At 42.4% G+C, this 25,506-nt stretch overlaps 1 protein-coding gene across 1 annotated transcript in view; it reads left to right on the plus strand.

Moving 5' to 3' along the window:
• Nucleotides 1-25,506, plus strand: part of LOC141139107 (fucolectin-like) — an 88,359-nt gene that overhangs the window by 18,449 nt on the left and 44,404 nt on the right. Inside the window, exon 2 of the mRNA XM_073624926.1 lies at nt 16,553-16,659. The gene's annotated coding sequence lies outside the window, so the exon portion shown is untranslated. The remainder of the gene's footprint in view (nt 1-16,552; nt 16,660-25,506) is intronic.

Raw genomic sequence — 25,506 nt, forward strand, 5'->3', positions numbered from 1 at the left:
ATCCTCACTGGAATAAGGGTAATTTTATACCCACCTTCTAAGAGGTTGTTATGGAAGAGTTTAGAAGGATCTGGGGAAGCAACACTCGGAAATACAACAAGGGCCATGAAGCATTTCTGGATGGCCCTCTGAGTAGCCTGAGAAAAAACTCTGATATTATTATAAGAAAAGCAGACAAAGGTGGAGGCTTGGTCATACAAGACAGGGACCAATATCTGGAGAAAGTGTTCAAACTGATCGGCGACTCCAATACCTACGAAAGGCTCACTTGAGACCCTACAGCTCTTTATAAAACACTGAGCTCAAAGAGCTTCTGGATAGAGCACTAGTCAATCAGGTTATATCCAAGAGCGAGTATCTATTCTTATATTCTAAACATCCGGTGGTCCCCTACTTCTACCATATCCCTAAAATACATAAGGATATGGAGAAGCCTCCAGGTAGACCAATCATTGCGGGAATGGATAGCCTGACTAGCAACCTTGGTAGCTATATTGATCATTTTCTACAGGGGTTGGTAACGTATCTGCCATCATTTATTAAGGATTCAAGCCATGCCCTGGAGATACTTAGCACCTATACATGGGAGAAAGGATACAGATGGCTTTCTTTGGACGTAGCATCTTTGTACACATCCATCCAGCATGAATTTGGCCTGAGAGCCATCGAGTATTATCTGGCAGAAGCACACCTCTTTAATCCTGTGCAAGCTCAATTCTTTTATGAGTGTATTGAATTTACTCTGACTCTATTTTATGTTCATGGATGGCTTTTACAGGCAGGTGAAGGGCACAGCCATGGGTGCCAGGTTCGCTCCCAGCTATGCGAATCTCTTTATGGGATACTGGGAGCACAACTACATTTGGGCCAATAACCCATTCGGAAGGAATCTGGGATTGTATGCACGATACATTGATGATGTTCTCATTATCTGGAGTGGCACTGATGAAGAGCTGGATGGGTTTCTAGCACATTGTGCAGAGAATCCCTTCGGTATTTCATTCACGCATGTGGTGAATGATATATCTTTGATCTTTCTGGATCTTGAGTTGCGAGTAGATGAGCTTGGAGGTATCTATTCAAAAACCCATTTTAAGCCAAGTGCTGGTAATTATTACCTTCATGCCCGTAGTCATCACCACCCTAGATGGATTTGCAATGTCCCATTTGGCCAGTTCTGTAGACTTAGGCAGACGTGCACCCTAAAACATGATTATGAGGAACAAAGTCTTGTCCTAAAGAGCAAATTCAAAGAGAAGGGGTACAAGGATGAACATATAGAGGAAGCCTTTCAGAAATATCTTCTGTTGTACGATAATGCTGGTGTTGAGGGAGAGAGAAAGATAGTACCCCATGAGGAGAAACAACAACTACAAGTACGGTTCTGCACCAGGTTCAAATATAAGGCTCCCCTAATACAAAACATTTTTAAAAAGAATTGGAGGATTTTTGAATCAGACCCAATCCTGAAGACTAGTCTTCCTTCACACCCCAATCTGGTTTTCAGGAGACCCAAGGATTTGAGGAGCATCATTGCCCCAAGCAGGGTGAAAAAGGTCAAAAGTAGAGCCCTTGGACAACAATCTTCGAACAAAAAGGCAGTTATAGATGTGGGAGCACTAACTGTGGGAATTTCACCCACATGTGCCATAGGAAGAAAGATGTAGTAGGAGTTGATGGCAAGACACATAAGATCAAACAATTTATTAACTGCGGCACCCCATATGTTATTTATGGTCTCCTTTGCCCATGTGACCTCCTGTATATTGGCAGGACCTCAAGGCCCATGAGAACCAGGATGAATGAACACAGAAGTAGCATCCTGACAGAGAAGGATAAATATTCAGTACCAAGACATTTCCTGGAAGTTCACGATAGTAGTATAGATGGCCTTAGGGTGTTCGGTATAGAAGCCATGCCTAATGATTTAGATAGTGGTAAAAAGCACCAGCTACTGTGCACTAGAGAGGCCTACTGGATCTTCACCTTAGGGACTTTGGCCCCGAAAGGCTTGAACGATGAAATTGAACTGCATAGTATCGTCTGACATTTGCGGCTTTTGTAGGGCTTATCGTTCCTTCCCTGGAGCATGTCTAGGTCCATCATGATCAAATAATACTATTGTTGCTTTTTGGGAGTCTCCATTTTTTCAATGGAGCCTCCATTTGACTAGCCGCCCATGATGGCTGGGTCCCATCATATAGTAGTGTTTGCACCACATATATCGTTCCATGGCCATGGGAAGAATAGAGCACTTGTGTGTTTGATTGGGAGGGTACCTGCTTGGCCTGTCGAGTTTCAATTCATTTTTAGTATATAGTTAGTATATGTTTCCAATAGCTAGCCCTTGTTCAATTTAATATTTTAAATGTCTGATTCTTTCATTGTTATTTTGTAACAGTATATATTTAATTCCATTTAGCTTTATTTCACTTAATGCTATTCATCAGATATTAGTGGGTACATGGTGTCTGAGAGTCCCTAGAAGATGATGTAGCACTTATTTAGGTGCTTGGTTCTATGGTTCTCCGTTGCCTTATGAATTCAATTGATATTTAATTCATGCAATTTGTTTTTATGTATATATTTATACATTTGTATTAATTATACATATTTATACATTATACAATTTGTTTTTAGTTTAGATTGGAGGACACTCTGGAGATTGCTACTGGGTGGGGTGCCCCATTCGACTCCCCACTTTCTAGTAGTCGATCTCTAGCGTTTCCTCTATTGCTTTTAAGATGTTTTGCATATGAACAAGTGCATATGGTTTGATATGTGTGTTTGCATGTGCACATGTGGTTTGTCTACTTTTTTTTATATGGTTTTTAATGTTAATTTCTATAAAGTTTTATGCTTTTTATATACACATAAATATATATGGACGTATATGTTTTTATTTATGTATATGCCTTTTTTCCTCATTTCGAGGCATCTTAGGAGTAATATTTTCCCTATGGGGATTGATATAGGGCTGATAGTCCCTTTTATTCCATCTAATCTTGTATATGTATATTTACATCTTCTATTATTTTGTTCTATATATACTGTAACATCGGGGGTTGGTTTAGCTTAAAGGTAGAGCTTACCAGTGAGCCGAGTCCACGCCAGATACACAGTTTTAAGGGCTTGTAGGCCCACTTTTATTAAAGAAAGAAAATGTCCGATAACAGAAGTGTTGCCCACACAGGGGTTTCAGCTTTCCACAGCAACAATGTAAGTTCAATCAAAAATACCAAGCCACCTGGCTCTCTTTAGCAGCACTGCTGCTCAAACTTATGCTTCAGCCCTCTCGGCTCTATAACAGAGCTCCTGTACACCCAGTACCTCAGCACTCTTTTTCAGCTTCCTTTTTCAGCCCACAGGCTTGGACCCTCTGTCTACTCTGACAGACCTGTGCAGACATGCACACTTCTCCCTTGCTTTCCTGGACTCCTCGGGAGGGTAGAGCGCAGAACTATGGTCAGGTGTCTACAAATAGCCCAACACACACCTGACCAGTCAATATGCTGGTGGATCTCAAAACCTGGAGAAAGCTGCGAAAGCAGTTTTCTCCAGTCCACATTTATGCTCTGTAGCCTTGCACCAAGCAAATGTGCATACTCTGTGTCCACTTTAACCCCATTTTCATAGCGACAGGGACTCTCACTATTACAATACATATATACATTTTGCATAAGGGGACACTAAAATGTCCAATATAGACTGATGTTGGGCTCAGCTGTTCTGTTTCCTGTGTGTTCTGTGCGTCTCGGTTACTCCACATTATCAGCACCTGCTGTTTTGATCTGCCTTTCCCCCATTCCAGTCATTTTATTTAAGTTCTTTATATTTTAATCTATTCGTTTTCTAACTAGGCCTTCAGGGGGGGGGTGACTCCTGAGAGGCATCCAGAGTGGGCGTGCCCATTCATTCAAGATGCGCACGCATCCACACGCTCACTGTTTCAGTGAGTGTTTACATCGTAGCGGTCGGAAGTAGCGGGTGGAACGCATATACACCCGCACTTCCGGGCCGCGTCCTCTGCGCACGCCATCTATCCTTTGACGTATATTTTCTAACTAGGCCTCCAGGGGGGGTGACTCCTGAGAGACATCCAGAGTGGGCGTGCCCATTCATTCAAGATGCGCACACATCCACATGCTCACTGTTTCAGTGAGTGTTTACATCGTAGCGGTGGAACGCATATACACCTGCACTTCCAGGCCGCGTCCTCTGCGCACGCCATCTATCCTTTGACGTGCGCATAAGCGGAAGTGACGCGTGGGCTGGCCGGAACTCGTCGGTGGAACGCAAACACACCCGCACTTCCTGGTTATCGGAGCGGCGTGCGTTCTACCGGCGAAGGACGGCTTCTGAAGGCGCCACTCTATCTGGTATGGCTCACCCCACTATCCCCAAGTATGCGGTAGATGTGGGGGTGGTACGATTAGATCACATGCCTGACCACCTCCGAAGGGTAGGCTAAATACCCTCCCCATGTATTCCTTATTAGCCCACTAGGATTATGATTATTCGTCAATCCATACACTGGGGTTACTGGCCCTATAACCCATGGCACCACATTCTAACAACTGGGTATAGTTGGGGAGGGCCCCACAATGCAGGTGGGTGTGCTCTGTGTAGGTGGGCGTGGTTTTATGTGGGCGGGTGCTGGTGGTGACTGGGATGCACAGACACACACATATATAGAGGAGACCTTACATGTGAGCAGCCATCGCCCGCTTAGGCTCTGAGGAAAGGGGTTCTTCTCTGAAACGCGTCAACCATCACTATATCCACTTGAGGTCAGGTCCTGGTTTGTTGATGTTCAGAACTGCGCACCTGTATTATCGCCAATGCCTGTTACCTTTGCTCGTTTGTGAGTATATATTTTACTGCTTTACACTTCAATAAAGCTTTTCCAGTGGTAATGCACTAGGTCGGTGCGCCCTCCTTTCTTCCTTTTTTCTCTTTAGCCTGTGAATACCCATTATTCTGAGCAGGGCTGCAAGACGACAGATACTACTGAATGAATTTGGTCGCACCACACATTGAGGAACTAGACACCTGAGCGCAGGAGAGATTTTTATTTTGTCTACCAGGGGGTTTGGCATTATCCTTATGGATCTTTGGTAGGGTGTATATAACAGGCACTCTACATGTATTCAGCTGTAAATATTTTATTTCTTTTTTATTCAAAAGACCCTTTATAGATCCCTTCTGGACCACCTTGGCCAATTCCTTTCTATACCTCAACGTGGGATTACTAGGTAATTTTTGATACGTCCCAACGTCACTGAGTTGTCGATTTATTTCTTCATTATAATCAGTTTTTGATTGAATGACTATGGCCCCTCCTTTGTCCGCTTGTATTATCACAATATCTTTTCTAGATTCCAATTTTTTTATTCCACTTCTTATAGCCCCTGGATCAAAAGCCTTCTTTAGTTTCAATTCCTGTAAGTCTTTCAAGACCATTCTTTTGAACACCTCTACATGTCCATCATTACCAGCCGGTGGATTGAAGGGAGATTTATTCCGGAGATTGCTGAATAGAATACCATTGGTTTCTGGTACATTCCTTCCTCTGCCCTCTCCCGGATTACTGAGCATATATCTTTTTATGTTCAGACTTCTAACGAATTTATTAATGTTAACATAGGCATTAAATTTATTAAGATTCTTTTTTGGAGAAAATTTTAGCCCATTATCTAACATTTTAATTTCTTCTTTTGTTAATTCTACCCCACTAATATTAACGATCCCCTTTCTTATTATTCTCTTTTCTTTTTGTTTTTTGACCCCTGCTCGCCCAGTTCTTTTCACCATAGAGCGTCTTGGGGTTCTTCTCAGTCGTTCGTCCCTGTCTCGATTCCTCTGTGACTCTTGTTTGCTCTCCTCCCCTCTTTTGGTTCTTCTGTCTGGATCGGGATCTGGAGTACATCTGACGGGTATCCCGAAATTGTCCTCTGGGTGATAACGTGTCGGGGAATCCCGTTTTCTTGGCTCTAAAAAACGGTGAGGTGTTCCATCACATCCTTATCTATCTTGTTGATGTTTTTGATACTATGGCGATCTTCCTACCTCATCAAATCTTTGTAGTTGTTCAAACCTATTATGCACCAGAACTGCATAATGGTTATTAGGAGGAGACCTACCTCTTCTATCATCATATTGATAATATCTACCATCTTTGCCTGGTCTTTCATCTATTCTTGTTCTTTCAGGATAGTGATTTCTTTCACCATAGACATCATAATTCCTCCAAGGAGGTGTAGGTGATCTTCTACCATCGTCTTTTTGACCCCAGATCTCATATTTAAGAGGTCCTGTCATGCTTTATTTCTATTACAAGGGATATTTACATTCCTTGTAATAGGAATAAAAGTGACACTTTTTAAAAAAAAAAGAACAGTGTAAAAATAAAAAACAGAAGGTAAAATAAATTTAAAAAAAAAATTTTTAAACACACCCCGTCCCGCCGAGCTCAAGTGCAGAAGCGAACGCACACGTGAGTAGCGCCCGCATATGAAAACGGTGTTCAAACCACACATGTGAGGTATCGCCACGATCGGTAGAGTGAGAGCAACAATTTTAGTCCAAGACCATCCTCTGTAACTCAAAACATGCAACCTGTAGAATTTTTTTAAACGTCACCTAAAGAGATTTTTAAGGGTAAAAGTTTGTCGCCATTCCATGAGCGGGCGCAATTTTGAAGCGTGACATGTTGGGTATAAATTTACTTAGCATAATTATCTTTTACATATAAAAAAGAATTGGGCTAACTTTACTGTTGTCTTATTTTTTAATTCAAAAAAGTGTATTTTTTCTAAAAAAAGTGCACTTGTAAGACCGCTGCGCAAATACAGTGTGACAGAAAATGTTGCAACAACCGCCATTTTATTCTCTAGGGTGTTAGAAAAAAATGTATTATGTTTTGGGGTTCTAAGTAATTTTCTAGCAAAAAAAATTTTTAACTTGTAAATAGGGATGGGCTTTATGTTCAGTTCACCGAACAGCGAACAATTTGGGGTGTTCGCGGCAAATTCGAAAGCCGCTAAACACCCTTTAAAAGTCTATGGGAGAAATCAAAAGTGCTAATTTTAAAGGCTTATATGCATGGTATTGTCATAAAAAGTGTTTGAGGACCTGGGTCCTGCCCCTGGTGACATGTTTCAATGCAAAAAAAGTTTTAAAAACGGCCGTTTTTTCGGGAGCAGTGATTTTAGTAAAGCTTAAAGTGAAACAATACAAGTGAAATATTCCTTTAAATTTCGTTCCTGGGGGGTGTCTATAGAATGCCTGTAAAGTGGCGCTTTTTTCCCCGTGTTTAGAATATTCTGACAGCAAAATTACATTTCTAAAGGGAAAAAAAGTCATGAAGTAATAGCGGTGTCGGCTATAGTGAATTGTCTATGGGATAAATCAAAAGTGCTAATTTTAGGGGTTAATATGCAAGTTATTGTCATAAAAAGTGTTTGGGGACCTGGGTCCTGCCCCAGGGAACATGTATCAATGCAAGAAAAAGTTTTAAAAATGGCAGTTTTTTCAGAAGCAGTGATTTTAATAATGCTTAAAGTAAAACAATAAAAGTGTAATATTCCTTTAAATTTCGTACCTGGGGGGTGTCTATAGTATGCCTGTAAAGGGGCGCATGTTTCCTGTATTTAGAACATTCTGACAGCAAAATGACATTTGTAAAGGAAAAAAAGTAATTTAAAACTACTCGCTCATTGATAAAAACAGCATGGAATTTCCCCACAGGGGAACCCCAAACCAAAAAAAAAAAGCGTGGGGGTCTCCCTAAATTCCATACCAGGCCCTTCAGGTCTGGTATAGATATTAAGGGGAACCTCATGGCAAAATGTAAAAAAAAAATGGCGTGGGGGTCCCGCTCAAAATCCATACCAGACCCCTTAGGTCTGGTATGGATTTTAAGGGGAACCCTGTGCCGAATTTAAAAAAAAAATCCATACCAGACCCTTATCCGAGCACGCAACCTGGCAGGCCGCAGAAAAAGAGGGGGGATGACAGATTGGCCCCCCCTCCTGAACTGTACCAGGCCACATGCCCTCAACATTGGGAGGGTGCTTTGGGGTAGCCCCCCAAAGCACCTTGTCCCCATGTTGATGGGGAGAAGGGCCTCATCCCCACAACCCTTGCTCGGTGGTTGTGGGGGTCTGCGGGCAGGGGGCTTTTACAAGGGGACCCCCAGATCCCACCCCCCCTGTGTGAATTGGTAATGGGGTACAAATGTATCCCTACCATTTCACAAAAAAAGTCAAAAAGGTTAAAAAACACAAGAGACGGTTTTTGACAAGTTCTTTATTAATTTCTTCTTCTTTTATCTTCTTTCTTCTAATCTTCCTTCGGTGTTCTTCTTCCTCCATCTTCTTCTTCTCCATCTTCTTCTTCCTCCGCTCTTCTCGTCCTGCATCTTCCTCCTGCTTCTTCTCCGCTCCGTCCGTACGATCCGCCTCAGTGGGAGTCTTCCACCGTGTGATGCTTTGGTTCTTCTGATACTTCTTATATAACGGAGGGCGGGGCCACCCGGTGACCCCGACCTCCTCTGACGCACAGAGACTTCAGGGGGTCCCTGTAAAGTCCCCGTGCGTCAGAGGAGGGCGGGGTCACCGGGTGACTCCTACTGAGGCGGATTGTGCGGACGGAGCGGAGAAGAAGCTGGAGGAAGATGCGGGACGAGAAGAGCGGTGGAAGAAGATGGAGAAGAAGAGGATGGAGGAAAAAGAACGCAGAAGAAAGACCAGAAGAAAGAAGATGGAAGAAGAAGCGGAAAGAAGAAGAAATTAATAAAGGACTTGTCAAAAATCATCTCTTGTGTTTTTTAACCTTTTTGACACTTTTTTGTGAAATGGTAGGGGTACATTTGTACCCCATTACCAATTCACACAGGGGGGCCAGGATCTGGGGGTCCCCTTGTTAAAGGGGGCTTCCAGATTCCGATAAGCCCCCCGCCCACAGACCCCCACAACCACCGGGCAAGAGTTGTGGGAATGAGGCCCTTCTCCCCATCAACATGGGGACAAGGTGCTTTGGGGGGCTACCCCAATGCACCCTCCCAATGTTAAGGGCATGTGGCCTGGTACGGTTCAGGAGGGGGGGTGCTCTCTCGTCCACCCCTCTTTTCCTGCGGCCTGCCAGGTTGCGTGCTCGGAATAGGGTCTGGTATGGATTTTTGGAGGGCCTCACGCCATTTTTAAAAAAAAATTGGCGTGGGGTTCCCCTTAATATCCATACCAGACCTGAAGGGCCTGGTATGGAATTTAGGGGGACCCCCACACCATTTTTTTTTTAAATTTTGGTGCAGGGTTCTCCTTAATATCCATGCCAGACCTGAAGGGCCTGGTATGGAATTTAGGGGGACCCCCACGCATTTTTTTTAAATTTTGGTTCGAGGTTCCCCTGTGGGGAAATTCCATGCCGTTTTTATCAATGAACCTTTATGTGTATTGTCAGACCGACAATTCATTATAGCCGCGAGTAGTTTTAAATGACTTTTTTTCCTTTAGAAATAACATTTTGCTGTCAGACTATTCTAAATACGGGAAACATGCCCCCCTTTACAGGTATACTATAGACACCCCCAGGTAGGAAATTTAAAGGAATATTACACTTTTATTGTTTCACTTTAAGCATTATTAAAATCACTGCTCCCGAAAAAACGGCCATTTTTAAAACTTTTTTTTGCACCGATACATGTCCCCTGGGGTAGGACCCTGGTCCCCAAACACTTTTTATGGCAATAACTTGCATATTAACCCTTAAAATTAGCACTTTTGATTTCTCCCATAGACAATTCACTATAGCCTACACCGCTATCACTTCATCACTTTTTTTTCCCCATTAGAAATGTAATTTTGTTCCCGAAAAAATGTCCGTTTTTAAAACTTTTTTTTTTGCATTGATACATCTCCCCTGGGGCAGGACCGTGGTCTCCAAAGCTTTTTATGACAAAAACTTGCATATTAACCCTTAAAATTAGCACTTTTGATTTCTCCCATAGACAATTCACTATAGCTGACACCGCTATTACTTCATCATTTTTTTTTTCCTTTAGAAATGTAATTTTGCTGTCAGACTATTCTAAACACGGGAAAAAAGTGCCACTTTACAGGCATACTATAGACACCCCCCAGGTACGAAATTTAAAGGAATATTTCACTTTTATTGTTTCACTTTAAGCTTTATTAAAATCACTGCTCCCGAAAAAAGGTCTGTTTTTAAAACTTTTTTTTGCACTGATACATGTCCCCTGGGGCAGGACCCAGGTCCCCAAACACTTTTTATGACAATAATTTGCATATAAGCACTTTTGATTATTCATGTTCGTGTCCCATGTTTAGGTCATCCCTACCTGTAAACAACAAATCTCAGAAAGAGGCTTGGTCCTTAAGTGGTTAAAATACTTTTTTCCAGCAAGAATTCATCGATGTTGTCTTTTATTAAACTCTCCAGTAGAGATGGGCTGAACACCCCTCTGTGTGTTTCACATCAGAACTTCTGAACTGAAAGTTCTGACCTGAACGGTGAACCCTATTAAAGTCTGAGGGACCCGAACAAATATCAAAAAGAGGCTTGGTCCTTAAGTGGTTAAAATACTTTTTTCCAGCAAGAATTAATCAATGTCGTCTTTTATTAAACTCTCCAGTAGAGATAGGCTGAACACCTCCCTGTTTGTTTCACACCAGAACTTCTGAACTGAAAGTTATGACCTGAACGGTGAAACCTATTAAAGTCTATGGGACCCAAACAAATCTCAAAAAGAGGCTTGGTCCTTAAGTGGTTAAAATACTTTTTTCCAGCAAGAATTCATCAATGTCATCTTTTATTAAACTCTCCAGTAGAGATGGGCTGAACACCCCCCTGTTTGTTTCACACCAGAACTTCTGAACTGAAAGTTCTGACCTGAACGGTGAACCCTATTAAACTCTATGGGCCCTGAACTTGAAAAATCAAAGGTCCCCATTTTATAGGCTTATATACTTGAGGTTATTGTAGCCATATTAGTGCAATTGTGACAGAGGAAATTGAGTGCTGTCCGTGATACTTTTTTTATTTGCACTAACGTATCATTTTTCATGGATGAGTTTCTGCACACCTGTGGGACATCATTTCTCACAACCGGACCACACTATAGAAGACTGCAGTGTTTTAGTTCTTAAAGAGATTTTCAGAACTATCCAGGAAAGGAAAACGTTTGAGCTAAGAATGATACTTCTTTTTGACACAAAAAACAATGGCCTAAATTTAGATATTGGTTTCCTCACCCACTATACTACAGTTTTATGACCCCCTCTGTGACTATCATCTCCCCCCCCTCCAGTCTATAGCTTTCCCTCTGTCTTATCTCACTTGCTGATAGCTTTATTACCATCGCCATACTTATTTCTATGTGTTTGTTTTTCTTTTTCCTTTCCCTCAGAGATTTTTTTTTTGTTTTGTTTTAACATTTTACCTTCTGCTAAAACTTTTGTGAATCAGTACTGCTTGGACCTTGAAGAAGGGGACACACCCCGAAAACTTGTCCATGAAAAATGATATGTTAGTGCAAATAAAAAAAGTATCACGGACAGTACTCAATTTTCTCTATAGGCTTATATGAAAGTTATTGGCCATAAAAAGGGTATGGGGGTACGGGTTCTGCCCTGGGGGACATGTACCAACGCAATTTTTTTTTTAATATAGTTTTTACAGGAGAAGTGATTTTAATGATGCTTAAAGTGCAGCAATAAAAATGAAAAATTCCTTTAAATATAGTGCCTGGGGGCTCCCCTTATTCTGCCTGTAAAGTGGCGCATCTGTACCATGGATAGAACCTACTGCTGCAAAACTGTAATTTCTAAAGAGAAAAAATGAATGAAATGACATTTAAATTGTCTCCAATACAATACCATTGCTGGCAATAACAAAACGTAAAAAAAAAAATGGCGTGGGGGGTCTAGATAGGGATTTTAAGGGGAACCCCATGCCGAAATTGCCCATTCAACAAAAAAGCTTCAAAAAGTAATAATAAAAACACAGAGAGACAGTTTTTGACAATTCCTTTATTTAAAAAAAAAAACAGTGCCCACGATTTAGATTCATGGTGAATCACAATGCTCGCCGCACCGCTGAACCCTAAAAAGAAAAAAAAAACTCCACCATCAACTAGGCCAAACCCCTGAATGCCTGGCTTGCCGTTTGACAGTTTTTATATAGTTAAGGGCGGGGCCAGCTGGCGACGTCACCTGGTGTCACCGCCCCCTTGTGACATCACAGACCCAGGATGCATTGGTTGGTGACATCACAAGGGGGGCAGTGCCACCAGGTGACGTCGCCAGGTGGCTCCACCCCTTACCTATATAAGAACTGTCAAATTGCAAGCCAGGCATTTGGCAGTTTGCCTTAGTTGAGGCGGAGCATTTTTTTTTTCTTTTTTTGGGTCTGGCGGTGCGGCAGGGTCATGATTGAATATACATCGGATGACCTTGTTTTTTTTTATTTTTTAATAAAGGAATTGTTTTAACACAGTCTTTGTGTTTTTATTACTTTTTCACACTATTTTGACGAATGGGTATGGGTACTATGTACCCCATACTTTAAAAATGGTAGGGAGATTAACATCTCGAAAAGATATAGAAAAAGGGGTTCTCTTCAATTTTATGATCTGGTTGACACAGCTTTCAGGGATGGCACCATAACCAAAAACACTTGGGACTTTGTTCGCACCAGCATTCTATTCACTCCCTAAGATACATAGGAATGAAAGAAATCCACCTGGGAGACCTATCATCTCAGGGAATGGTGCCCTCACTGAAAATCTGAGTCGTCTCATCGATGAACACATAAGACCCCACGTACTAGGCCTTCCCTCTTACATAAAGGATACCATACACTTTCTACTAATCATTGACAACATTTACATACCCATGAAGGTGGTTTTATTCACTATTGACGTTGAAGCCCTGTATAGTTCCATTCCCCATGAGCTGGGCCTGGCTGCCATTAGGCATGACCTAGCCCAAAGGGGATGGGAAGAATGGGCCTTCAATGATTTTAGAAACAAGAAAGAAAAAAAAAACAATTTGGGACTTTGTATGAGGTCATGACCAATGGGAGTCATGTACTTCCATCGCTAACTAGTAAAAAATATAAGCGAAAGGGAGGGCAGGGGGACAATTGGGACTTTATATGAAGCACACAGTCTAAGGAAAAACAGCTATCAATAGAAATATACATATAAGTATATTTATTAGGTACAATTGGACCATAGATACATGATAAAAACAATAATTGATAGTGTTGTTATATATCCGATATACAGTAAGCACTATATATAAATTCCAAAGATAAACAGGACACATATAAAAAAGGAAAACAATTATAAAATGAAATAATAGATACAGTACATAAAATCTAAATTATATTGTTGATAACCACAAAAAAAAAGTGTCAGCACAAAATTATTATAAAAGAAAAAGATTTGACAAAAGACCATTCAATATATCTCAATTGCTAAATTATCGTGAATAAATTTGTAGCCCATACGTGTATTGAAACAATCCTTGTCTATATAGACATGTGTACATATCAAAGTATAATATATATATATATATATATATATATATATATATATATATATATATATATATATATATATATATATATATATATATATATATATATATATATATATATATATATATATGTATATATATATATATATATATATATGTATATATATATATATATATATATATATATATATGTATATATATATATATATATATATATATATATATATATATATATATATATATATATGTATATGTATATATGTATATATGTATATATATATATATATATATATATATATATATATATATATATATCTCAATTAAATGTAATTTTAATACTAGATGGAAAATGAGCTATTGTGGAACTTCTATATATTAGAAGCATGTATATGGAGAATGCAAAAAGATATGCACAAAGAATGCGCAGCAATGCATAAAAAGTGCATACAAATGCGGGAATGCATAAAAAAAGACAAAAGGAAAAAAAATTGTCCACAAAAATGTATATTTATTTATACATATTATTTATTTATATATATATATATATATATAGTCCACAGATATGTTCAACAAGTCAAGGTATGCCCACTACGTGGATCAGGTGGACCATGTATGTCCCTGTTATGCGGGAGAGAGGTACAGCGGACAATTAATTATTCATAGAAGTGACTTAGATCCCACTCAAAGTTCATACCTTTAGGGATGTGAGTCTGTAAATGGAAAAGCCAATATACCTCTCTCTGACACAGTGACCGATAGACATCACCCCCTCTGCTGGGTGCCCCGATCTTGTCTATAATTTGGACTTTTAGACTTGACTTGTTACTTCCATGAAAAAGATTAAAATGTTTCTTGACATTTGTAGTTTTATTCTTGTTAATGCTGTACACATGGTCATAGAATCTATCTTGTAAACGTCTTGTACAGTAGTTCCTCCCCACGTACTGTACGTGGCAAGAATTGCATCTAATGAGGTACACCACATTGCTGGTATTGCAATTGTAAAAGGAATCTAGATTAAACTTCTTTCCATTGACCTCAGAGCGAAATATTTTACCTCCAAGCACATGTGGACAGCATGGACATTCAGTAGCACCGCATTTGTTATTACCTTGCAGGGTAACCAAGTGGGGGATCTCATGGGTTTATTATTGAAAAAACTGGGGGACAAATATCTACCCAAGCTAGGTGCCCGATGAGAAACTATATTGACCCGTTTTTAGGATGTCAGCACAGACATCATCCACATACAGAATCTTATTAATGATTTGTTTGATGGAATCAAATTTTGCACTGTACGGGGCAGTAATGGTTAGTTTGTTGTCCCATGTGGCTTTCTTTTGAGATGTACAAGGACTACTGGTATTGGCAAGCAGTTAATTTCTCTTTTTATTCCTAGCAATATTCCAGGCCCATTCGATCATCCATCTGGGGTAGCCCCTATCCAAAATCCGTCTACATAGGGACAATGCCTTCTGTTCAAAAGCAATATCGCTGCCAAATATTCGTCTGATTCTTAGGAGTTCCCCCACTGGAATGCCTTTGATGGTGTGCCGTGGATGTCCAGACTGGGCAAGGAGCAGCGTATTACCCAACAGGGGTTTCCTCTGTAGAGAGGTTGCTACCCTGGAATCTGTGTGAGTCAATCTGACATCCAGATAACAGATACTGTTGTGGTCGGCCTGGCCTGTAAACGATAAATTCTTATTATTATTCTTACTATTCAAATTCAAAAAATCAAGGAACCGTGCAAGACTAGTGACTCCATCTATCATGACTTTTAACAGATCGTCTATATACCTTAGGTACAGCCTGATTTGTGGTCGGAAGGGGTTCCAAAGATGCGGGACCGCTCCCACCAACCCTTTTCATCTCTTCTCTTTTCTATGCAATTTTTTGCATTCCCCATGCATTTGTGTGTTTCTGTGCATTCTTTGTGCATATCTTTTTGCTTTCTCCATATACATGCTTCTAATATATACATCAAGTTCCACGATAGCTCCTTTTTTATCTGGTATTTAAATTAAATTAAAATTACATTTAGTTTATATATATTTTTATACTTTGATATGTACACATGTCTATATAGACAAGGATTGTTTCAATACACATATGGGCTACAAATTTATTCATGATAATTTAGCAATTGAGATACCATATTTATCGGTGTATAACAGGCACGTTTTCCCCCTTAAAATAATTGGCAAATCACGGGTGCATGTTATATGCCAATAGTGTACCACAGAGGACAAGGAGGAGATGAGCGCCGCCGGAATTCACAGAGCCGCCATCTTCTGTTTACCCGGCTCTCACTCGGCTCTCACGTCACACACAGAGTCCTGCCTCTGCCACCGGCACTGGATCAGTGTTCTGTCTATCACAGGAGCTGGTCCAATGCTGATGGCGAAGGCTGGACTTTGTGTGTGACTGCCGACTGAGAGACGAGTAAACAGGAGATAATGACTGTTATTTCCTGCACTGCATTGATGACAGATGGTGAGGCTGCCGGTGGGCATTAATTAGGCTGCATTGATGGGAGATGGGCTGCAGATGGGCACAGATCAGGCTGCATTGAGGCTGCAGATGGGCATTAATCAGGCTGCACTGAGGCTACGGATGAGCACTAATCAGGCTGCATTGAGGCTGCAGATGGACACTAAGGCTGCATTGAGGCTGCAGTTGGGCACTTATCAGGCTGCATTGATGGGCACTGACCATTATTCTGCTGCTATTTTGATTCAATTAAAAAATACTTTTTTTTTTCCTGAAACTTCCCTCTTAAATTGAAGGTGCATGTTATACACCGATAAATACGGTATATTATGTGTTTTTTCTATTTTTGTTCTTTTGTTTCTCAAATCTTTATCTTTTATAATAATTTTGCGCTGACACATATTTTTTTTGTGGTTATCAACAATATAATAAATTTTTATGTATCTATTATTTCATTATATAATTGTTTACCTTTTTTATATGTGGCACCATCACAGCGGCACCTATCCATGTAGAGACCCAGGAATTAAGGACTTATTGCAATCTGACGACGGTGATACTGCGGCTGGTGAGATTCCTCCACTTCATTCAGCACCTTCAAAACGTATGTCAGTTTTCATTGCATCTCTTTATTGTTGTCTCCATGGACATATATTTTGCTGCCTGTGTAGTATAACCTACATCCTCTCTTGCTGGAACCTGGACATGGTTTGATCTGCAACCTGCTTAACAGCTGTTATGTACACAACGTTTGTGCAAAAATCTGTGTAAGGCTAATCCTTTATGAGATCGATCCATCTGTGTAGAACAACACTACACCCAACCTATAGCCAGATCGTCCATCCACCCACATCCCAGATATTGGTATAAGAACCGCCCTTACCATATTGGACACTCCATTTTGGCTAATTGTTACTTACAACTGATATTTCAACTGGGCTGGACTACTTTCATTGTTTATTATACCTTATCAGTATACAAGAGGTGTGTATGATGTGTATGAGTGGATGTGTAACCGCGGCTCCCACATGTTTTTAAATCACCCCCTGTGACAACGTTGTCCAATTTTAATTGGTTTGTGGTAACCGTCAGTCTCCATTGCTGATTTTTCACTTTTTTGTATTTCAATTTGGTTTATAATTAGGTAATTAATAAAGCTGGTTTTGTATCAACATCAGTGTTCTTTGTTGACCCTCTTTAAGAGAATCCTTTCTCTTCTGTTTTCTGCTATTTGTAACATAGGGCAACTGGAACTGCATGCAGACTTATGCCTGCATGATTGTTTGATACTCACCCGTAAAAACGACCATTCATAGTATTAATTAATTGGTTGATCCAGGCAATACCCTTGTTTTTTTGCTTTTTTATATGTGTTTATCTTTGGAATTTATATATAGTGCTTATATGGCCAGTAAGGACGTGGGATGGGATGCTCATTTAGATATAGATTTTTTTCTTTTTCTTTTGGTCCCTCCCATGTTCTTTTTCCTCCTTTTCGACTGGTCGTTACGTCTGTGCATGTCTGTGTTTTGTTCTTTGTTTTATTGCTCTCAGCATGTAGTAGCTAAGATTGATCCCATGTAATTCCATTGTTTCAACAAGGTGTACAGCTGAGAGTGTTTTCAGATGTTCCGCTGACGTCATCCTCACCTGTGTTTTTACATGAGGGGGGAGTCCTATTTAGGGGATGTCAGTGTAACATGTCAGGGTAATGAATAAGCGCGGCATCGCTGTGTGAAACGCGTCTACCTATACCTGCTTTCCTGTCCGCGGTGGGCAGCCATCCATTCCTTCCTATGTGTCAGGGACCTGCTGTGGCAAGACAGAGGTGCGTGCGTGCGCATGTGCGCACACAGGTGCCGGTACAACAAACCAGATGGCGGCGTGTGCGCAAGGGCATGCGCCGGAGAGGTGTGCGTGCGGGGGCACATGTTGGATGCGTGTACGTGCGCATTAGACGCTGCTTGGCACCAATGGGCCTTTAAAAGGACAGCAGCTACACAAGTGCAGTGCTGTTTGATCTGCAGTTAGTGTGTCCCGAAAACCTGTACTTGCCTTCTGAACACCTATATTGACCCGGCTCTGTTGACTTACCCAATATCTCCAACTCTGACCTCGGCTTGCCTTGACCCTGTTATAAGGACTTCCTTGTTGATATCCTGTTTCCGACCTCTGCCTCTTCATCTGACTCTGCTTCAGCTTACAGCCCTATCTGTCTGACTACCTGTGTTTGTGCCGGTGTCTGCCTCAGCTGACACCGGCATCCTGGACCTATCTGCTGGCTCATCATCCATCCGTGCTTACACCACAATACTCACAGGCACTCCTACCTCACTGCGCTCTCGAGTCTACTGTTCCTACTCCAGTGGCTCCTGAACCAGGGCTGTAAGAGAGGTCTCCTCCTACAAGTCAGACTCTAGTACACGGTACGTAACACTATGTCTCATTTAATGTTAGAAAAAGTTGTATTGCTTAACTGCTTGCTGACCACCTCACGCAGATATACTGCGGCAGAAGGGCTGAATCACGTACCTGTATGTTGCCCTTTAAAAGGCGGACTGCGGCAAGCTCCGTGAGTCGGGTCACGGGTCTCGCGGATTCGATGTCTGCGGGGATACCCGTGATCGTCTCATGGAGAGGAAGAATGGGGAGATGCTAATGTAAACAAGCATCTCCCCATTCTGCCTAGCGACAGTGTCACTGATCTCTTCTCCCTGTGATCGGGAGCAGAGACCAGTGACGTGCCACACACAGCCCCTCCCCGCCACAGTTAGAAACACTCCCCAGGATACACTTAACCCCTACACTGCCACCTAGTGGTTAACCCCTTTACTGCCAGTGTCATTTACACAGGAATCAGTGCATTTGTATAGCACTGATTGCTGTATAAATGACAATGGTCCCAAAAATGTGTCAAAAATGTCCGATGTGTCCGCCATAATGTTGCAGTCACGTTAAAAATCGCTGATCGCCGCCATTACTAGTAAAAAAAAAATATCAATAAAAATGCCATAAAACTATCCCCTATTTTGTAAACCCTATAACTTTTACGCAAACCAATATCACTCTCACTTCTCCCCTCCCCCTATTACTGCACTCATCACCTCTTTATAACTCTAAGCCCACTAGATAACAAACCCCCCAGGATACTGAAGCATGTCCCCTCATACAAATCATATACACATATTACCTCCCTTACTCTTCTGCTTCTCCTAACCTCTGGAGATATTTCCCCGAACCCTGGGCCTCCCTTAGTTAACTGTACCCAACACACCCATCACCATCACCCTACACCCTCTGGCAGTAGTCGCAATCTACACAATTTAGTCTCCATTCCTCTTCTTCCCAACACCAGCCTCCCCCTCTCCTATGCCCTCTTGAACGCCCGCTCTGTCTGCAACAAACTCACCGCTGTTCATGACCTCTTTGTCACTAATTCCTTTAATCTACTTGCTCTCACCGAAACCTGGCTCCACGAATCTGACACCCCTTCTCCTGCTTCCCTCTCCCAGGGTGGCCTTCACTGGACTCACTCCCCTAGGCCTAATGGACGCAAGGGAGGTGGAGTGGGATTGCTCCTATCCCCCAATGCACCTTCCAGGTTATTCACTCCCCTCCCTCTTTTTCCCTCTCATCATTTGAAGCCCACTGTATAAGTCTATTCTCTCCTACTTCCCTAAGAATTGCTGTGATCTACCAGCCCCCTGGACCACTATCGACTTTCCTTGATGAGTTCTCTGCCTGGCTACCCTACTTTCTCTCTTCGGAAATTCTCACTATCCTTCTCGGTGATTTCAACATCCCTGCTAATACAAACACTCCTGCTGCTTCTAAACTTCTTAGTCTAACCTCTTCACTTGACCTGAAGCAATGGGTACAGGCTTCTACTCACTCTGATGGCAACACCCTTGACCTTGTATTCTCCTACCTATGCAAACCATGCAACTTCTCAAACAATCCTTTTGCTCTCTCTGACCACCACCTTATTCGTTTCTCTCTCCCCCTGTCTTCCACCACCTTTCCCTCCAATCGTCTAACCATCACCCGTAGAAACTTTCGCAACTTCAACTCCTCTCTCCTCTATTTTGCTACTGACCACCTCTATGACAAAATCTCTCTCCTGTCCTGCCCCAACCAAGCCACATCCCTCTACAATAAATCCCTGTCCTCCACCCTGGACAAGCTCGCTCCCCTCACTACACGCAGAATCAGACCCCGACCCCTACAACCCTGGCAAACAGATGACACTAAAATTCTCAAAAAACGTAGTCACGCTCTTAAGCGTCTGTGGCACAAGACTAAGTCTCTCAAAGACTTCAACCAATACAAATCTGCCCTCCAAAAATACTATTCTTTCCTCCACACTGCCAAGCAAACCTATTTTACAACTTTTATTATCACCTTCTCATCCAGTCCCCGTAAACTCTTCTCTACCTTCAACTCTTTACTTCGTCCTCCACCGCCTCCACCTACTGACTCACTCACTGCACAGGAGATCGCTAATCACTTCAAAAACAAAATTGATACAATCCGTGATGAAATCTCCACTCTACAGGTATCTCCCACAGCTAAGACCCCATGTCAACAGGTAAAACCGACACTCCCCTTTTTCAAATCTGCTACTACAAACGAAGTTGCTAAACTCCTTTCTATCGCCCACCTAACCACCTGTCCCCTGGACCCTATTCCCTCTCAAATGCCCTCTGACTCCATCCTACACTCTCTAACCCATATCTTCAATCTCTTCCTCACCTCTGGCACCTTCCTCAATGCTCTAAAACATGCACTGGTCACCCCCATACTTAAAAAGCTGTCCTTGGACCCTACCAATCTTAACAACCTATGGCCTATCTCCTTGCTCCCCTTTTCCTCTAAACTCCTTGAACGCCTGGTTTACAACCAACTGAGTGACCACCTCATTAAGAACAACCTTCTTGATCTCTTTCAATTTGGATTTTGCCCTCAACACTCCATAGAAACTGCTCTTCTAAAACTCACAAACGACCTACTAACTGCAAAAACCAACGGACACTATTCTGTACTCCTACTTCTGCACCTTTCAGCTGCCTTTGACACGGTTGACCACCCCCTCCTCCTTAAAAAACTTTACTCCCTCGGTCTTCGTGACTGCGCTCTTCAGTGGCTCTCATCCTACCTATCCCAACGCACCTTCAGTGTCACTTACAATTCTACTTCCTCCACTCCTCTTCCCTTTTCCGTCGGGGTCCCCCAAGGTTCTGTTCTTGGACCTCTTTTATTTTCAATCTACACCTCTTCCCTGTGTCAACTGATAGCCTCTCACGGCTTTCAATATCATTTCTACGCTGACGACACACAAATCTATCTCTCCACCCCTCAACTCACCCCATCAGTCTCCTCATGCATCACTAACTTACTAACCGACATATTAGTATAGATGTCACACCACTTCCTCAAACTCAACTTGTCCAAAACCGAGCTTATAATATTTCCTCCCCCACGTGCCTCTTCCCCTGACTTGTCTGTCAAGAGCAACGGCACAACTATCCACCCATCCCCACATGTCAGGGTGCTAGGTGTTATCCTGGACTCTGAACTCTCCTTTCGGCCCCACATCCAATCACTTTCCAAAGCTTGCCGCCTCAACCTCGGCAACATCTCTAAACTACGTCCCTTTCTAACCAATGAAACCACAAAGCTCCTAATTCACTCCTTGGTTATCTCTTGCCTCGACTACTGCAATTCCCTTTTCATTTGCTTACCTTTAAATAGACTATCCCCCCTTCAGTCCATCATGAATGCTGCTGCCAGACTCATCCACCTTACAAACCGCTCATTGTTCGCTACCCCTCTCTGCCAATCCCTCCATTGGCTGCCACTTGCCCAACAAATTAAATTCAAAATACTAACAATAAGTTACAAAGCCATCCACAACCCTGCGCCCAGTTACATCACTAGCCTAGTCTCAAAATACCAACCTAATCGCCGTCTCCGTTCCTCCCAAGACCAACTGCTCTCTAGCTCCCTCATCACTAGGGATGAGCTTCGTGTTCGAGTCGAACCCATGTTCGACTCGAACATCGCCGTTCGCCCGTTCGCCGAATTGCGAACGATATGGGCCGTTCGTGCCAAATTCGTGTGGCGCGTCACAGCCCATAATTCACTGCGGCATCACAGTACATTGCTGGCTGATGATTGGCCAAGCATGCACTATGACCCGCATGCTTGGCCAATCACAGCGCCGTCTGAACAGAGAGCCGTAATTGGCCAAAGCCAAGGAGGCTTTGGCCAATTATGGCTCAGGGGATTTAGTACACGCCCCACACTATATAAGGCCGCCTGCACGGCGGCCCTATATAGTGTGTGTTCCGGCGTTCATTGAGAGAGAGAGAGAGAGAGACAGACAGTGACATTTGATTTGAGTTAGATAGATTAGGCAGAACAGTCAGTCAGTTTAGCTGCACTTACAGTATATTGTGTATATAAATGCATCCCAGGTGTTGCATATATATATATACACTGTATTCAGTTTAGCTAGATCCGTTCCTGTTATCTTCCTACTGACAGGCAGGCTTGTCTTGTTACAGTATTTACAGCTACCTGAAGAAAATTGCTGGTGCTCTTTTGATACTATTAGTACCACAGTCAGGCAGCTAGACTATTTACAGTTAGTGCAGTGCGTCCTGCTCACAGTGTTCAGCAAGATCCGTTCCTGTTTTCTTCCTACTGACAGGCAGGCTTGTCTTGTTACAGTATATACAGCTACCTGAAGAAAATTACTGGTGTTCTTTTGATCCTATTAGTACCACAGTCAGGCAGCTAGACTATTTACAGTTAGTGCAGTGCGTCCTGCTCACAGTGTTCAGCTAGATCCATTCCTGTTATCTTCTTACTGACAGGCAGGCTTGTCTTGTTACAGTATATACAGCTAGCTGAAGAAAATTACTGGTGTTCTTTTGATCCTATTAGTACCACATTCAGGCAGCTAGACTATTTACAGTTAGTTCAGTGCGTCCTGCTGACAGTGTTCAGCTAAAACTACAAGTTAGTGCTGTGCGTCCTGCTCACAGTGTTCAACTAAAACTACAAGTTAGTGCAGTGCGTCCTGCTCACAGTGTTCAGCTAAACCTACAAGTTGGTGTAGTGATACCTCTGCACAGTGTTCATCTAAAGCTACAAGTTAGTGCAGTGCGTCCTGCTGACAGTGTTCAGCTAAAACTACAAGTTAGTGCTGTGCGTCCTGCTCACAGTGTTCAGCTAAAACTACAAGTTGGTGTAGTGAGACCTCTGCACAGTGTTCATCTCAAGCTACAAGTTAGTGCAGTGCGTCCTGCTCAAAGTGTTTAGCTAAAACTATAAGTTAGTGCTGTGCGTCCTGCTCACAGTGTTCAGCTAAAACTACAGGTTAGTGCAGTGCGTCCTGCTCACAGTGTTCAGCTAAACCTACAAGTTGGTGTAGTGAGACCTCTGCACAGTGTTCATCTAAAGTTACAAGTTAGTGCAGTGCGTCCTGCTGACAGTGTTCAGCTAAAACTACAAGTTAGTGCTGTGCGTCCTGCTCACAGTGTTCAGCTAAACCTACAAGTTGGTGTAGTGAGACCTCTGCACAGTGTTCATCTAAAGCTACAAGTTAATGCAGTGCGTCCTGCTGACAGTGTTCAGCTAAAACTACAAGTTAGTGCTGTGCGTCCTGCTCACAGTGTTCAGGTAAACCTACAAGTTGGTGTTGTGAGACCTCTGCACAGTGTTCATCTCAAGCTACAAGTTAGTGCAGTGTGTTTTGCTCACAGTGTTCAGCTAAAACTACAAGTTAGTGCTGTGCGTCCTGCTCACAGTGTTCAGCTAAAACTACAAGTTGGTGTAGTGAGACCTCTGCACAGTGTTCATCTCAAGCTACAAGTTAGTGCAGTGCGTCCTGCTCACAGTGTTTAGCTAAAACTATAAGTTAGTGCTGTGCGTCCTGCACACAGTGTTCAGCTAAAACTACAAGTTAGTGCTGTGCGTCCTGCTCACAGTGTTCAGCTAAACCTACAAGTTGGTGTAGTAAGACCTCTGCACAGTGTTCATCTAAAGCTACAAGTTAGTGCAGTGTGTCCTGCTCACAGTGTTCAGCTAGATCCGTTCCTGTTATCTTCTTACTGACAGGCAGGCTTGTCTTGTTACAGTATTTACAGCTACCCGAATAAAATTGCTGGTGTTATTTTGATCCTATTAGTACCACAGTCAGGCAGCTAGACTATTTACAGTTAGTGCAGTGCGTCCTGCTCACAGTGTTCAGCTAAAACTACAAGTTAGTGCGGTGCGTCCGCCTCACAGTGTTCAGCTAAACCTACAAGTTATTTTTTTGCGAGCTCTGCACAGTGTTCACCTAAAGCTACCTGTAGAAGGTTGGTGGTGTTTTCCTGATCCTATCACTACCGCAGGCAGCTAAAAAAGCTACAAGTTAGTTTTTTGCGAGCTCTGCACAGTGTTCAGCTAAAGCTACCTGTAGAAGGTTGGTGGTGTTCTCATACTACAGGCAGGCAGTTGATTTTGCTAGCTGCAGTATCAGTACTAGGGATGAGCCGAACACCCCCCTGTTCAGTTCGCACCAGAACATGTGAACAGGAAAAAAGTTTGTTCGAACACGCGGACACCATTAAAGTCTATGGGACACGAACATGAATAATCAAAAGTGCTAATTTTAAAGGCTAATATGCAAGTTATTGTCATAAAAAGTGTTTGGGGACCTGGGTCCTGCCCCAGGGGACATGGATCAATGCAAAAAAAAGTTTTAAAAACGGCCGTTTTTTCAGGAGCAGTGATTTTAATAATGCTTAAAGTCAAACAATAAAAGTGTAATATCCCTTTAAATGTCGTACCTGGGGGGTGTCTATAGTATGCCTGTAAAGGGGCGCATGTTTCCTGTGTTTAGAACAGTCTGACAGCAAAATGAGATTTTGAAGGAAAAAACTCATTTAAAACTACCCGCGGCTATTGCATTGCCGACAATACACATAGAAGTTCACTGATAAAAACGGCATGGGAATTCCCCAAAGGGGAACCCCAAACCAAAATTTAAAAAAAAAAATGACGTGGGAGTCCCCCTAAATTCCATAGCAGGCCCTTCAGGTCTGGTATGGATATTAAGGGGAACCCCGGCCAAAATTAAAAAAAAAAATTATATGGGGTTCCCCCTAAATTCCATACCAGACCCTTCAGGTCTGGTATGGATTTTAAGGGGAACCCCGCATCAAAAAAAAAACAAAACGGCGTGGAGTCCCCCCAAAAATCCATACCAGACCCTTATCCGAGCACACAACCTGGCAGGCCGCAGGAAAAGAGGGGGGGACGAGAGTGCGCCCCCCCCCTCCTGAACCGTACCAGGCCACATGCCCTGAACATTGAGAGGGTGCTTTTGGGTAGCCCCCCAAAACACCTTGTCCCCATATTGATGAGGACAAGGGCCTCATCCCCACAACCCTGGCCGGTG

Source organism: Aquarana catesbeiana, linkage group LG04 (genome assembly GCF_042186555.1).
Source record: "Aquarana catesbeiana isolate 2022-GZ linkage group LG04, ASM4218655v1, whole genome shotgun sequence".
Classification (NCBI taxonomy): Eukaryota; Metazoa; Chordata; class Amphibia; order Anura; family Ranidae; genus Aquarana; species Aquarana catesbeiana.